This window comes from Malus sylvestris, chromosome 8, assembly GCF_916048215.2.
Source record: "Malus sylvestris chromosome 8, drMalSylv7.2, whole genome shotgun sequence".
Taxonomy (NCBI): Eukaryota; Viridiplantae; Streptophyta; class Magnoliopsida; order Rosales; family Rosaceae; genus Malus; species Malus sylvestris.
In genome coordinates this window covers 16,650,338-16,667,739 of record NC_062267.1, presented here as the reverse complement: position 1 = coordinate 16,667,739, position 17,402 = coordinate 16,650,338, and the positions used below count along the sequence as shown (strand labels likewise).

The 17,402-nt window shown below is 40.0% G+C and overlaps 1 pseudogene; it reads left to right on the top strand.

Annotated features, from left to right (window-relative positions):
* Window positions 1-1,001: 1,001 nt before the first annotated feature.
* On the top strand, window positions 1,002-15,220 carry LOC126631406 (protein translocase subunit SECA2, chloroplastic-like; annotated as a pseudogene).
* The last annotated feature ends 2,182 nt before the right edge of the window (window positions 15,221-17,402 follow it).

The window sequence follows — 17,402 nt, the reverse complement described above, 5'->3', positions numbered from 1 at the left end:
CATTAATTTCATATAACAATGATTTTAGTCCATGGCCTGCATCAAATATCCTTACATAAGGAAGCACATGTGCACTAGCCAACATAGATATACTAACATTTGCTAAGATCAACTGTTTTATTTATATGTTTTTTAAGTATAACAATATATTTTACACTAAGGAAATGAGAAGTTCGGTTAAGGCACACAATAGACAACCTACTTTGGTATCAAATTTGCCATCTATAAAATTCAAATCTAAAACCTTTCACTTACAAGTGAAGAGGAATACCATTAGACTCATAGTACTGAGTTACACTTTATTTATATGTTTAAGTATACTATTTGATGCCTAAAGCCAACCAAGGCATCAAACCAACCAATTTGAACTCAAATATATTTAAAATTCCATTCACTAATTAAAAAAGACAAACCTAATTAAAATTTCACCATTTTGCCATACACACAAATTCACTTTGGATGATTTTAAACTGACTAATTGTAACGGTACTCTTCAGTTCTCTCGTTTCATGTTGCCGGGAGAATCGTAGCTGCCCTGCCTTCTCTCCAAAACCCCTATTTCCTATCCCTTAAACCTCCCCTGCAAAGCTCCACCTTCGTCTTCCCCGACCAAGCCCGCTCCTTTTCTTCGTTTTCTACTTTGTCTAGGCCTCAACGACGTCGTCTCAGGCTCACAAACAGACCCATTGCTGCCTCTCCTAAGGGAAATCTAAAATCATCTGTCGGTCAATACACTATTCGTTTTACTCGATTGCCCATCTTCTGTTTGATGAAATGCGCGAATGAGTTGTGCTTTGCTTTAGGAAAACTTGGGTCTTCTGAGAAAAACATGGAGTGATGTAACTAGCTTGAACAACTGGGTTGTTCGGGGCTACTACTGTCTTGTGAAGTCCGTAAACGAACTCTGAGCATCAAATACAGAGTCTCTCTGATGACCAGGTTTGTTGGTTTGGGCTCTATTGTTTGTTTGTTGTATTGAATTTCTTTTGGCTGTTTGAAAAATGGGTTGCTTTTGTTTCTTGTAGCTTACTGCTAAAACTGCAGATTTCCGGAAAAGGCTGGGAAAGGGGGAGACACTTGCTGATATCCAAGCTGGCTGCAATCTTCTCTGCTTACTAGAATATTTTCCAATGTTGTAATAGGATTCTAAACTTTTGGAGTAATTCTGTTTCTTCAATTATAATGTTTACAGAGGCTTTTGCCGTTGTTCGTGAACCTGCAAAAAGGAAGCTTGGTATGCACCATTTCGATGTGCAGGTTTCTGATTTCTTGCTCTCATTGTGTTCACAATTACATTTGCAGTTGTACATATAGTTTCTACATATGTAACTTATGTGTATCTTGTCAACTTAATGTTTCTTTTTCATGTTTATATGTGTTGTCAATGTTAATACCAGATTATTGGTGGGGCAGCGCTTCATGATAGGTCCATTGCAGAAATGAAAACGGGAGAGGGAAAAACGTTGGTGTCCACCTTAGCGGCATATCTTAATGCCCTGACAGGTGAAGGCATTCATGGTATATTTTCTGTGTTGGATCTTATAAAAGATTTTTTTATTTGTATGGAAGTGTAGTACAATGGGTGGAATGCCCAATTGCTTGCACTGGTACCTTTTCTTTTCGTGTAGATTTCTCAAAATTTGATTTCTTAATTTGCTCTCTGTTGAAACAATGGTAAACCGTAAATGATTACCTTGCACAACGAGATGCTGACTGGATGGGTCATGGTCATCGCTCTTTGGGACTTACTGTGGGTCTTGTTCAGGTAATTTCCTCTCTATGTTTTTTTTTTTTTCTTTTTTTTCTTTTTTTGCAATAGACTTGATTCCTAATTATGAGAGACATGGCAGCCTGCAACTGTTTAACTTGCTTACTTCACTTCAATTTATTTATGTATGTAATTCAATGTTTATTTTAATTCCTATGTGCAATGTAGAGGGGGATGACAGCTGAAGAGAGGAGATCCAACTATAGCTGTGACATACCGTACACTAATAACTCAGTAAGTCATTTCTACTGCTTGTGTGGTAGTATTTGCATTACTCTTTGTGCTAGTTGCCTAGAAACCTCTTGTTTTTCTTTCTAATGTTTGCTCGTCTGGTGTAGATGTTTACTGGTAAGTTCGTTCCCACCAAAACAAAAAAAGAAGAAAATTCTGTCTTTCTGATATTTCATTCATAGTGATTCCCTCAGGAACTTGGTTTTGACTATCTACAAGATAACCTTGCTGGAAACAGTGAACATCTTGTTATGAAATGGTACTCAAATAATTTAAGTTCGTAAATACTTGTATTTTTAATCTATTTCTAATGTCAGCAGTTTTACTTTGCAAAAACAGGCCAAAGCCATTTCATTTTGCAATAGTTCATGAAGCTGACTCAGTTCTTATTGATGAAGGACGAAATCCATTGCTAATTAGTGGGGAGATAAATTTTTTGTAAGGTTTTTTTATTTTTTTATTTTTTTATTTTTATTTTTATATATACTTTTTATATTATAGTTTAAATGCTAATTTATTTTTCTTTTATCAGTAGCTTAATCTATTATGGTAATGTGTAATTTCATTTGTAAAAAGATCTCGTTGTTGTACATGTTGATTAATAAATGTTGTCCTTCTATCTCAGGCTAGTAAAGATGCTGCATGATATCCTGTTGGTGCTAAAGTGGCTGATTTGCTTGTGCAAGGAATTGTGAGACTAGTCTCTTTCCTATTATTTTCAGATAAACTCTGGTGTAGCTATTCGTTTGTTTTTCCCCATGCATATGTATATATAGGAATAGGAGGGAGAAACTTCAGAAGGGGATCCTGCTCCATTGTTCATGGAGTGGGATACTCTATACGTCATCAATGTGTCATCTGTAATTCTGTGTTATTGATATCATGTCGATATGGTGTTGATATGTTAAGATTAACTTTTATGTTTCATAATCATTGACATTACAGCATTACAATGTTGAACTTAAAGATAACTCAGTTGAGTTGACTGAAGAAGGAATAGCTCTTGCTGAGATGGCCCTTGAAACCAATGACTTGTGGGATGAAAGTGATCCTTGGGCTAGGTATTGACCAAACTCAACCTTTCTTATACAAATTAAGCCCTCTGCTTCATCTTTACACATAATACACCATTTGAGAGATTGGCACATTATAGGCCTTCTTCGTTAAATATCACAAGTGCTTGACCTTCCATCAGCAATTAACCGAGCAAGTACTGACGTTTAAAATGTGGCCAATAGGCATATAAAGCCGTATGCTTTTGTCTCAACATATATATATATATATATATATATATATGCATATATGTATTATGTGGAATATTATTTGGAAAAGATAAACTGTGTTATGCATCATAATTTTAGGTACCCTAAATGAATCAAGGAAAGACCAATTCAATATTTCTCTTTCCTCGATTGATAAGTGGATTGTACCCAAATGCCACTTGTATAAATTGTGAATTGTCTTGGATCTAGTCATTGTGTGTCTTATATTGACGAGGAATAGAATCATAGAAAGAAATGTGAATCATAAATCCATTGATGCTGCACTTTATAAACAAGTAGAAATTATCATAGATATGAGAAACTGAAAGTTCTTAAAATATTTGCAGCGGACTGGCAGAGTTGAGGAGAAGAGAAGGTGGTCTGAGGGGATTCATCAGGCTGCGGAGGCTAAAGAAGGCTTGGAGATTCAGGTACCTCCATGAAGTACCTGAAGTTTTATTTTCACCACACTTCATTACATGAAGTATTACCATCCTAGTTCAAAGTTGTAATATCAGTATACTTGTTAGGCTGATTCGGTTGTTGTGGCACAAATCACTTATCAATCTTTATTCAAGCTCTACCCAAAGCTGTCAGGAATGACTGGAACTGCAAAAACGGAAGTATGTGTGTTTACAAGCATTCCGATGTATTTTTCAAAGTAAATTTTTTGCTTAACTTGTATTCATAATTGCAGATCTCTTGTAAATTTTCCCTTTAATAATTTCAGGAGAAAGAGTTCTTGAAAATGTTTCAAGCGCCAGTCATTGAGGTGCCAACGAATCTGCAAAACATTCGTAATGATTTACCAATTCAAGCTTTGCAGGAGGATATTTAGTGCTCACCCTTAATTATATCTGGCATTTATAGATTCTATGCCTCCAAATTCCAATAAAGTCTATCATCAACTTGACATAAGGTTTCGGTTTGTACTATTTTAGACTGCTCAAGGGAAGTGGAAATATGTTCGTCAAGAAGTGGAATACATGTTCAGACAGGGGCCTCCTGTTTTAGTTGGAACTACCAGGTAAATCTAAGTTAATATATTTAGATTCTTGCACCTGGTTCTGTGATAATAGATTGGCTGCCATGCCATAACCTTCTTATAATCATAAATACCACGCAAGTTAAACTTTAGAAGTTTTGTACTTTGTGACCAAGAGGAGTTTGCATTGTATCATCCCAGATGCAAAATCCTATATCTTTTATATCATCCCAGATGAGGAATCCTATATTTTTTATACCATCCCAGATGCAGAATCCTATATCTGTTTCGACTTTTATTAATTTCCCAGCTGTATATGTTTTCTACTGATAGGTCATGGAGGGATGACAATAAAATATTAAAGATAGTTGAATCAGAAATGCATAAGATCTCGTGTTTCAGATGCTGCTGAAACTTTTTTCAGTCTCTATTTCAAACTCTGTCAACATGGTTATATGGGTGGAGGCATGTTGTTTCATGTGCTTCTGGAGAAATTCTAATGGTATTCGGACCAAGTAGCATATCGTTGATAAAAAATACTTGTTTATTGGATTAAACTAAATCAGGTTTACACTGAATAAGTTTATGCATATGTAGGAGATACTAGTATTTGCTCAACTTCACGTTTCGAGTAACTATGATATGTCATCTTAATATTGCAGTGTTGAGAATTCCGAGTACTTGTCTGATTTGCTTAAGGAACGAAATATCCCCCACAATATTCTAAATGCACGGCCTAAGGTTTATTGAAATTTGACTTGATTAGAGCTTGCATGTGGCAGCCTATCATATTTTTACTATAATACCGGCACTCCATGATCACGTCGAATCCTTATGAAAATGAATCCAGAACAAAATCGCGCTAAAGCTAGGGCGTCACCCGTAAGTGGCGCGCTGTGTGGCCCGAGCACAGTGATAAGTGAGCAAGGGTCGCTGTATCTCCATCAGCACCCGGATGCAGTGTTAAATGAGCAAGGGGGCCATAGAAACTTCTTTTCGAACGACTCCACTCAAAGTTGTTTGGGAGCATATGCTCCTATCAACTTTACCCGGGACACACAAAAGAAGTACTTTGATCCTATTAGACGGGGGAGGGTGAAGAAGCTAGGACAGAAGGGTAGAGTTCAAGAGAGCAAAATGCGTTTAGGAACGTGGAATATAGGAACCTTAACGGGAAAATCTATGGAAGTAGTGGAAGTTATGGTGAGGAGAAGGATAAATATTATGTGCCTACAAGAAACTAAGTGGGTTGGTAGTAAGGCAAAGGATCTAGAAAACTCAGGGTTTAAACTTTGGTATTCGGGCACAAATAGAACGAGAAACGGTGTTGGCATCATCGTGGACAAGACCTTGGTACAAGATGTTGTAGATGTCAAGAGGGTAGGAGATAGAATCATGGCAATCAAGATTGTAATAGGACAAGAACTTATCAATGTGATTAGTGCGTACGCACCTCAAGTAGGGTTGGATACGAGTTCGAAGGAGAAATTTTGGGAAGATCTTGGAGACTTGGTGCAAGGAATTGCTCAGACGGAGAAGTTATTTATAGGAGGAGATTTAAATGGACACGTGGGCAGGGAGACAGGCAACTATGGAGGTTTTCATGGTGGCCATGGTTTTGGGGAGAGAAACGAGGATGGGGAAGCTATCTTGGATTTTGCAATGGCATATGATCTCTTCTTAGCCAACACCTTCTTTAAGAAGAGAGAAGAACATGTGATCACCTACAAGAGTGGGTCGTCAAAAACACAAATAGATTTTCTTCTAATGAGGAAAGGGGATCGTATAACTTGTAAGGATTGCAAAGTTATACCAGGAGAGAGCGTGGCTAATCAACATCGCTTGTTGGTGATGGATGTACATATCAAAAGAGTAAGACAAAAGAACAAGACTTGGAAGTGCCCAAGAACTAGATGGTGGAATCTAAAAGAAGAAAAACAAGCCATTTTCAAAGAGAAGGTAATCACCCAATGTGTGTGGGATAGAGAGGGGGAAGCTAGCCAAATGTGGGATTCCATGGCTAGTTGTATCCGAAAAGTAGCAAAAGAGGTATTAGGAGAGTCCAAGGGCTTTGCCCCACACCAAAAGGAATCTTGGTGGTGGAATGAGGAGGTACAAACAAAGGTGAAGGCTAAGAAGGAATGTTGTAAAGCCTTATACAAGGAGAGGACCGATGAAAATGGTGAAAGGTATAGAAAAGCGAAGCAAGAGGCGAAGAAAGCTGTCAGAGAAGCTAAGTTAGCGGCTTACGACGATATGTATAAACGACTAGATACCAAAGAAGGAGAGTTGGATATCTATAAACTAGCTAGAGCAAGGGAAAAGAAGACAAGGGACCTAAACCAAGTGAGGTGCATCAAGGATGAGGATGGAAAGGTTCTTGCTACAGAGAACGCGGTTAAAGACAGATGGAGAGGTTATTTTCATAATCTTTTCAATGAAGGACATGAAAGGAGTGCTTCTTTAGGGGAGTTGAGTAACTCAGAAGAGTGTAGAAACTACTCCTTTTATCGTCGAATCCGGAAGGAAGAAGTGGTTGTAGCTTTGAAGAAGATGAAGCATAGAAAAGCAATAGGCCCAGACGATATACCAATCGAAGTGTGGAAAGTTTTGGGAGAGACAGGTATAACATGGCTCACTGACCTTTTCAATAGGATTTTGAAAACGAAGAAGATGCCAAATGAGTGGCGAACGAGCACTTTGGTGCCTATCTACAAGAATAAGGGCGACGTACAAAATTGCATGAACTATAGGGGTATTAAGCTAATGAGTCATACAATGAAGCTCTGGGAGAGAGTCATTGAGCATAGATTGAGGCAAGAGACACGGGTTTCGGACAACCAATTCGGGTTCATGCCAGGGCGCTCAACCATGGAGGCAATCTATCTCTTACGAAGATTGATGGAAAGATATAGAGATGGGAAAAAGGATTTACACATGGTCTTTATAGATTTGGAAAAAGCGTATGATAGGGTCCCAAGAGACATTCTTTGGAGGATTTTAGAGAAGAAAGGAGTACGAGTAGCATATATCCAAGCTATAAAGGATATGTATGAAGGAGCAAAGACTGCCGTAAGAACTCATGAAGGACAAACCGAAAGCTTTCCCATAACTGTAGGATTACATCAAGGCTCATCCTTAAGTCCTTACCTTTTTGCGTTGGTAATGGATGAGTTAACAGGACATATTCAAGATGATATTCCTTGGTGTATGCTTTTCGCAGACGATATAGTGTTGATAGATGAAACTCAGGAAGGGGTAAATGCAAAGCTTAACCTTTGGAGAGAAGTGTTGGAATCTAAAGGTCTTCGCCTAAGCCGATCAAAGACAGAATATATGGAGTGCAAGTTCAGTGCAAATGGAGGCCAAAACGAGTTAGGGGTGAGGATCGGAGATCAAGAAATACCAAAGAGCGACCGTTTTCGTTACCTAGGATCTATCTTGCAAAAGAACGGAGAATTAGATGGAGATCTCAACCATAGAATACAAGCTGGATGGATGAAGTGGAAGAGTGCATCCGGCGTGTTGTGTGACCGCCGTATGCCACTGAAGCTCAAGGGAAAATTTTATAGGACGGCAATAAGGCCGGCGATGCTGTATGGCACAGAATGTTGGGCGGTGAAACATCAACACGTACACAAAATGGGTGTAGCGGAGATGAGGATGCTTCGTTGGATGTGTGGGCACACGAGAAAGGATAAGATTAGGAATGAGGATATCCGGGGTAAAGTAGGAGTAGCCGAAATTGAAGGAAAGATGAGAGAAAATCGGTTACGGTGGTTTGGACATGTGCAAAGAAGGCCTACTGACGCTCCGATTAGAAGATGCGACTATGGGACAGAGGTTCAGGGCCGAAGGGGTAGAGGAAGACCTAGGAAAACTTTGGAAGAGACTCTAAGAAAAGACTTAGAGTACTTGGATCTAACGAAGGACATGACACAGGATCGAGCACAATGGCGTTCTAAGATTCATATAGCCGATCCCACTCAGTGACTTGGATTTTCCAAGTCTCCAACCAAGAAGTTTTCCTCACTCGGGAAATTAAGGGAACACTACCCCAACCTACATGCTCCACTCAGAAAGCTTCAACATACAAGCTTCAACAAAAGAAAATTCAAAGAACTTAGCGAAGAAGGCTTTGGTGTATTTAACACAATACGTTGAAATGAAGGAAAGCTTATTTATTGATATCCCCGATAAGCTACAAATATGTACATATACATGAGTCAAAATAAACACACAAGAGGGAGCCTTCACAAAGGTTGCTTAGGAGAAGTCTCAGCAGTCGGTAGATCCCCAGAAAGAGAAGGCACCGGAGGGGGATCATTTGGAGCTTCATTACGCGGTACAGCCCCAGAAGACGAAGGCAATAAATGCCTTTGGAACAAACCCACAAATCTCTGATGATCAAGTCAAACCTGACCATCAGTTTCCTTCATCTGGTCAAGCTTCCTCTTCATGTTTGTAGCATAGTCATGTGCGAGCCGGTGCAACTGTTTATTCTCATGCTTGAGCCCTCTAATCTCCTGTTTGAGACTCATCACTTCAGCCGCCAATGATTCAACTTGGAGGGTTCGAGCAAATAGGCGTTGGGCCATATTAGACACAGAACCTGCACACTGAACACTGAGAGCCAGCGAATCCTTAACAGCTAACTCATCAGACCGTTTGGAAAGTAGTCTGTTATCTTTGGGAGTGAGAAGGTTCCTGGCCACCACCGCAGCGGTCATATCATTCTTCATCACGGAATCCCCAACGGTAAGAGGACCAGTTGGGGAGACGAATGATGGGCGCCATATGTTGTCTGGAGAAGGCGGGGCTGCCTCTTCAACAAGGTTCAAGTCAAAACGACGGTCGGAGGGGCCAGACATTTTCAAAGGTGTTGAAGAGAGAAGAGGTCGGACAAATCAAGATCTTAGAAGTGCAAGAATGAAGCTTCTACTGGTGGAGATTCAAGTATGCTTTGGAACTTAATGCCAGCCTCTATAAAAATCTGCACTCGACGGAGCTTCAGAAATCAAAGAGGCGCCTGCTCAGAAATCGAAGAGGCGTTTGCTTTCTCAAAAGTTGGGCTGCTTAGAGATCACGATGGTTGATCTCAGAAATCGAAGAGCCGTTTGCTTTCTCAAAAGTTGGGCTGCTCAAAGACCACGAAGGCCGATCTCAGAAATCGAAGAGGCGCTCGCTTTCTCAAAAGCTAGGCTCCCTAGAGACCACGAGGGCCGATCTCAGAAATCGAAGAGGCACCTACTTTTCCAGCCTTGTCAGCACCTGTCACACGCACACTCAGCTTTGCGGAAATTATGGGCATTCTGTCAAAGACTTCTGGGGAAGTAGAAAACACATGAATCTTATTGTTCAATTACCCACTTCCCACACGCAACAATAGCTCATGGGTACCACAGATAACTTTGCCAAAGTTCTCTGCCAAAGTTGAGCACGTGAAGCTTGCAGCTCCCACGACATCGCTCTGACCAAGAAGGGTAAAATAATAGCAAAGAAACAGCACTAACAAAGTTTAGACCCATAAATTTTGAAGGTCTAGCTACCATATTATTACCCACAAGGGTAAAGGAACAGTACCACTGCTGGATAATTGGAAAGTCCATGTATGTCAACCTCTGTGCTTCGTGGCAAGGTAGACTAGCAAACATGCCCAACCTTTACTCACATTCGAGAAAACACTCCCAATAAGATTGCTTGCTCCAAAATCGAAGAGGCACCGTCCTCCGAATCTAAAGAGCCAGACTCCCAACATGACTACTTTCTTAAAAATCGAAGAGAGGGTAAAGGAACAGTACCATTGCTGGATAATTGGAAAGTCCCTGTGTGTCAACCTCTGTGCTTCGTGGCAAGGTAGACTAGCAAACATGCCCAACCTTTACTCACATTCGAGAAAACACTCCCAACAAGATTGCTTGCTCCAAAATCGAAGAGGCACCGCCCTCCGAATCTCGAGAGCCACTCTCCCAACATGATTACTTTCTCAAAAATCGAAGAGACACTGCTCCCCGAATCTCGAGAGCCAGACCCCCAGCATGATTGCTTTCTCAAAAATCGGTGAGGCACCGTTCTCCGAATCAATCGAAGAGGCGCTCGCTTTCTCAAAAGCTGGGCTGCTCAGAGACCACGAGGGCCGATCTCAGAAATCGAAGAGGCACCTACTTTTCTAGCCTTGTCAGCACCTGTCACACGCACACTCAGCTTTGCAGAAATTATGGGCATTCTGTCGAAGACTTCTGGTGAAGTAGAAAGCACATGAATCTTACTGTTCAATCACCCACTTCCCACACGCAACAACAACTCATGGGTACCACAGATCACTTTGCCAAAGTTCTCTGCCAAAGTTGAGCACGTGAAGCTTGCAGCTCCCACTACATCGCTCTGACCAAGAAAGGTAAAAGAATAGCAAAGAAACAGCACTAACAAAGTTTACACATAAATTTTGAAGGTCTAGCTACCATATTATTACCCACAAGGGTAAAGGAACAGTACCACTGCTGGATAATTGGAAAGTCCCTGTGTGTCAACCTCTGTGCTTCGTGGCAAGGTAAACTAGCAAACATGCCCAACCTTTACTCACATTCGAGAAAACAGTCCCAACAAGATTGCTTGCTCCAAAATCGAAGAGGCACCTTCCTCCGAATCTCGAGAGCCAGACTCCCAACATGACTACTTTCTCAAAATTGAAGAGAGGGTAAAGGAACAGTACCATTGCTGGATAATTGGAAAGTCCCTGTGTGTCAACCTTTGTGCTTCGTGGCAAGGTAGACTAGCAAACATGTCCAACCTTTACTCACATTCGAGACAACACTCCCAACAAGATTGCTTGCTCCAAAATCGAAGAGGCACCGCCTTCCGAATCTCGAGAGCCAGACTCCCAACATGATTACTTCCTCAAAAATCGAAGAGACACTGCTCTCCGAATCTCGAGAGTCAGACCCCCAGCATGATTGCTTTCTCAAAAATCGAAGAGGCATCGTTCTCCGAATCTCGAGAGCCAGATACCACAGACCACTTTTTCAAAGTGCTATGACAGAGTTAAAACATGTGAAACTGGCAGCTCCCACTACCGTGCTATGACCAAGCAGGGTAAAGGAATAGCATTACTACTTGTTGTTAGGGAGACTCCTATATATGTCGACCTCCATCCCCAACGGACAGGCAGACCTGCAAAAATGCTCAACCCTTCATCATATCTGAGAGGGCACTCCCAACAAAGCCTTTCGAAATATTCAGCTTTCTTTCCCCCCGATAATACCTCTGCAAACAAGCTATACTAGAGCAAGAATATCTCATATCATCAGGGTTAAAAGCAAGAGTATCCCATATCATGCTTTTTCCCTGTTTTTTCTTTTGGCCTTGTTTTTACCTGCAAGACAAGGAGAAAGAGAGCAATCAGTCAGCACTTGGAATCAAGCTTCCAGCCAGGAACTGACTGCCTGGAACCCCTTACCTGATTACTTACCTGACATTGCTCTCGAGTACTCATCTTCATCATCTTATGTTTCCAGGGAAGATTCCGCATCTGCTTGAGGAACAGATAGGGCAAGTGCGAAGGATACAAGGAAGCATGTGGAGACAAGCGTAACAGCACACGTGCCGATACATCCATTACTCTGTCAAAAGCAAAAGTATCCCATATCAGCAGGGTGGAACGTACTCTAGATTTGATGGACTTGTTTTGACCCTCAAATTCTTCAGTCGGCCTTATACTCTGGAGGAAACCAGAAAACCCTCCAGCTCAGTTCAAGAATAAGCCTGTGGAAAGTTACTTTTTCAAAAGCAAAAGTATCTCATATCATCTCTTCTCATCTTTCTTCTCTTTATCCTTCATGCTGCTGCAAGATGGGGAGAAGGTGAACAATCAGTCGGAGCTCTGATTGCTTACCTTGTCTGTCACCTCTTTCAGCAGACCCCCTAGCTCGGCGACTTGGGGGACTCCTACTACATAGTTTGTATCGCGCTTGACCAAGCCTGAAACTACAAGTAAGCTTCAAGTGAAATTGATACATTACCTTGTGCATCTCCACCAGTTAAAGATACCACCCCTGGATGGAGGAAGAGTACTTCCAGAGAAGATGCCACATCTACCTATGAGACAGATAAGGCAAGTCAAGACGACACCACACTCCGATACTTAGAAGTTTCGTGATTACGAGATCATTCTCCCACAATATTTCCTAATGTCATTTGTACTAAATCATTCACTCGTACTCACTAAAGGAGAGCTTGAACCTATGTACTTGTGTAAACCCTTCACAATTAATGAGAACTCTTCTATTCCGTGGACGTAGCCAATCTGGGTGAACCACGTACATCTTGTGTTTGCTTTCCTATCTCTATCCATTTATATACTTATCCACACTAATGACCGGAGCAATCTAGCGAAGATCACAAAAAGCGACCGTTTTCGTTACCTAGGATCTATCTTGCAAGAGAACGGAGAATTAGATGGAGATCTCAACCATAGAATACGAGCTGGATGGAAAGAGTGCATCCGGCGTGTTGTGTGACCGTCGTAGGCCACTGAAGCTCAAGGGAAAATTTTATAGGACGGCAATAAGGCCAGCGATGTTGTATGGCAGAGAATGTTGGGTGGTGAAGCATCAACACGTACACAAAATGGGTGTAGCGGAGATGAGGATGCTTCGTGGGATGTGTGGGCACACGAGAAAGGATAAGATTGGGAATGAGGATATCCGAGGTAAAGTAGGAGTAGCCGAAATTGTAGGAAAGATGAGAGAAAATCGGCTCTGGTGATTTGGACATGTGCAAAGAAGGCCGACTGACGCTCCGGTTCGAAGATGTGACTACGGGACAGAGGTTCAGGGCCGAAGGGGTAGAGGAAGACCTAGGAAAACTTTGGAAGAGACTCTAAGAAAAGACTTAGAGTACTTGGATCTAACGGAGGGCATGACACAAAACCGAGCGCAATGGCGTTCTAGGATTCATATAGCCGACCCCACTTAGTGGGAAAAGGCTTTGTTGTTGTTGTTGTTGTTGACAGTTTGGTTTTACATTGCCGTTGTGTTTATGTACTTTTCTCATCAGTATGCTGCAAGGGAGGCTGAAATTGTTGCCCAAGCAGGAAGAAAATATGCCATTACCATTTCTACCAATTGGCTGGCAGAGGCATTGACATAATTCTAGGAGGAAATCCAAAAGTAAGTGCCTTTGTCTTTTGTTAATTTTTTTCAAAATGAAGCTACCCAGTATTTCCAGGAATCTCTTAGACTTGTACTTCATGTATATGCATCTATCCTTCTCTAATGCATCTTTATCTGGATTTGGTGTGGAGAAGTAGAAACTAAACAGCGGTTTAATTCCTTTTGTACTTGTAATGATTGAAGATGCTTGGAAAAGAGATCATAGAGGACAGTTTAATTTCGTTCTTGACACGAGAAGCTCCTAATATTGATGTTGACGGAGAGGCAATTTCACAAAAGGTAATTCATTTTTTTGTTGAACCACGCTTCATACCAATTTGAATCTATTTTAATTAATCATTTGTTGTAGGTATTGACCAAGATAAAGGTTGGTCCATCATCATTAGCTTTTCTTACACATATCCTAAATGTTCTTGACCATAAGGTTGCCAATTAGACATTCATGATCCGCTTAGATCAGTACTTGCTATGTCTTCTCTAGGGAAGAGTGACTGGTCTCGAATCATTGGTGTGATTCACATTAAGGCAAGTATATATGTAGGTGCTCAACAGAGAATGAGTCCACTGAACGTAATCAACGAGGAGTTCTCATACTCATGTCACATGAGAACTCATACTTAGGATAATGCAAAGTAATCCTTTGACCTGAGGCATTATAGTTGTCTTGTAGTTAGGCTGGCCTCCTATGATTAGTGGGCTAATTTCCTATTTTGTTTTAGTTGTTACACAACTTACACTCAATGGGCCTCATGGACCAAAACCACTTGGGACCTCGAAATCATAAACTAACTTAAAGCCCATACGAACCTTTTGTATGAGTTAATTAATATATAAATTAATCCTCATATACAATTAAACTATTTAATTGTCCTTACTCATCTTCGTTATATCCTTCAATCATTACCTTACACGGTGTGTGATCCATTAGGTTCCTTTTCATGAGGCAGTGGCCGATTAGAACTCGTACTAATCGATGAGTGACACCTAACAGTATTTCATGTCTACCCAAGTTATTCACAAGACGTTTGGAGAACCGATTTAGATTGGCATTAAAAATGCAATACGATCTTTTTTTTTTAATTCAATACTCATGATCACATCGTTTGGTTTGATAGTATATTCATGTCTACTATTCAATGTGATTCTCTTGCCAATATGATTACCTTGAATGTGATTTGGAACGTCTTCCTAAATCTCATTCATACTTTGGATAGAGATTCATAATCATATCACAGAGTATTCTCCCTCAACTGTTTGAAGGTTAGAGATCCCTTGTTGTGCATTCAACTGCCTCCATGGTTAAGTAGCTTAACCCAATTATGCCGTGGGTACCCCTCCAATTGAGTGCCCTTGGCACTGTCAAAGATCAAGGACCTAACTACAAGACAACTATGATGCTTAGGGCAAAGGATTACTTTGCATTATCCTAAGTATGAGTTCTCATGTGACATGAGTATGAGAACTCATCGTTGATTACGTTTAGTGGACTCATTCTCTATTGAGCACCTACATATATACTTGCCTTAATATGAATCACACCAATGATTCGAGACCAGTCACTCTTCCCTAGAGAAGACATAGCAAGTACTAATCTAAGCGGATCATGAATGTGTAATTGGCAACCTTATAGTCAAGAACATTTAGGATATGTGTAAGAAAGAGAATGACCTCATGAATCTAACTTCTTTAGATCGTATTCTCCTAATTACATTTTCTTTAGACTTATCGTTTCAGCGTGTAACATTTAATGAGAGGACTTTAAACAATAATCATTGCCCTTACATTAAACTAGTTTAGTTTAACATGTGAAATGTCTGTAAAGTTTCATCTTATGATTGGGTTTAGGGCACATTTCCAACAACGTTTGTCAAGTAATATTTTTTCGAATCAATGTTACCTAGGGGAGAGGTCGCACTTGGTGCAATGGCAAGTGCCTTCGCCCATGAGCGGTAGGTCTCGGGTTCGAGACTTGGGAACAACCTCTCCATAAATGGGGGTAAGGCTAGCCGACATTCACCTCTCTCAGACCCTGCGTAAAGCGGGAGCCTTGTGCACTGGGTACGACCTTTTTAATGTTACCTAGGGGACTTCTAGCTTTGTCCCACACCTAAAAGCTTGTTCGAGCCAAAGACCAACCTTACATGTATGTTCACATGCACTTTCTACATCGCTTTTGATCCAAAGTTAGGTGCTATCCTGTCCCTAAGGTTGATGTTAGGACTTGAATGTGAGTGCCTACCGGTACTAGAATGAAAACCTACACCTAGCTTGTTGATGTAGCTACTTTTTGCATGACTTGTGTGTCTACATAGATTTATGAACATTGTCTTTATGTTGTGATATATGTTGTATACGCCTCCCATATCCTTTGATTTACTCTATGTGCTAAGTACTATATTGTATGCGTAGTAGTATTTTATTAAAAACTATACCTATTTTACAACGAGGAGTTACACCGTTTTCTAAAATGGTTTTACAAAACTCTATTTTTATTAGCCTACTCACCTTTATTTTTATGAGGTATATAGTATGCAAATTACTGATTGCTCAACATGGTCAGTAATTTAGACTGACAATAAATATCATTGACTATATGCAATGCAATGCATTACCTTGATTCACTGATAAATGCACTTACTATATATCACTTATCATAAGCACCATTGGAATTGCAGCCTTACAATGGTATTATTTGTTTTCAACAAAAACAGTAACTCAAGAAAAAATAAGTACTTATAATTGAAATAATATGTGCTATTTCAATTACAGCCATTTCTCTTATAATAATTCAATAGTAATATCGATAATTTAGTTATATATAAGTACTTATAATAAGAGCAATATCCTATAATTAGGTAAGGTAGTGATCTAACAATTAGGCGAGTATTTCTTGCCTAGATATTAATCTTGTTCAGTAAAACAAAATGCAATTATTTCTTGAGAAATTCATTTCTCTAGTGATATATACTCATTTGACATTAGTCATCATAATTTTTATAGCATGTTATGTAATCACATGTAGCAATGGACTGATTACAATCCATTGACTTGACTCTATGTTTGTCAGCATGGCATGGTCTAATATATTGACTTGCGGTTTCCAATATTAGTGATTCAATACCTATGTGACAGGTACTATATTGTATGCATAGTAGTATTTTATTAAAAACCACCTAATTTACAACGAGGGGTTACACCGTTTTCGAAAGCAGTTTTACAAACTTTATTTTTATGTACCTAGCTTCTCTGCCCTCCCAGTTCCCATACACTCCTATGTCCTCCTATTTTGTACAGTTACGGTTAACCCACGTCTACATTTTATATTGATTTTTTTTATAGAGATAATAAGACAAAAAGCAATAGTGGTATAAAATATTGACGTGGTTTAACCGTGACCGCACAAATAAGAGGGAATGAGAGTGTATGGGAACTGGGAGGGCAGAGAAGCCATGTCCTATTTTTATTAGGAAAACTAATGAAAAGGGCTTGAAAACTTTGAGTTTTAATGATAAGGACAAAATAAAGAGTAAAGTGAATAGTACCAGGATTGACTTTTTAGTGTAAAAATGTGGTTATTCGTTAAAATGAACAGTACCGGGTGCTTTTCATTAAAGTTCCCATTTTTATTAGCCCTTTCACCTTTGTTTTTCAGCTCTCCATGACCCAGAGACTGAGCTACTAGGGAGTCGAGGAAACTTTGGAATTTAGTTGACCGGGCTACGATCAAAGTAGGCTACTTTACTTTTCTGTATTATTAACCATCCTTTCCAGGGTGCGACGACTTTTACCTTACTGCACTATGCTCTAATATTATTGTTGTGTAATATGGATTCCAACCCCTTCACGTTGTGCACTCTTACTTTATTTAGTTCAAGTTCAAATTTATTTGCACTTTTCACATCAACTACACTTAATGGCTTCGTCACCTTTCATATGTCAGCTATCACATCTCGACTTGGGTGTACACATAGATATTTTAGGTCGGG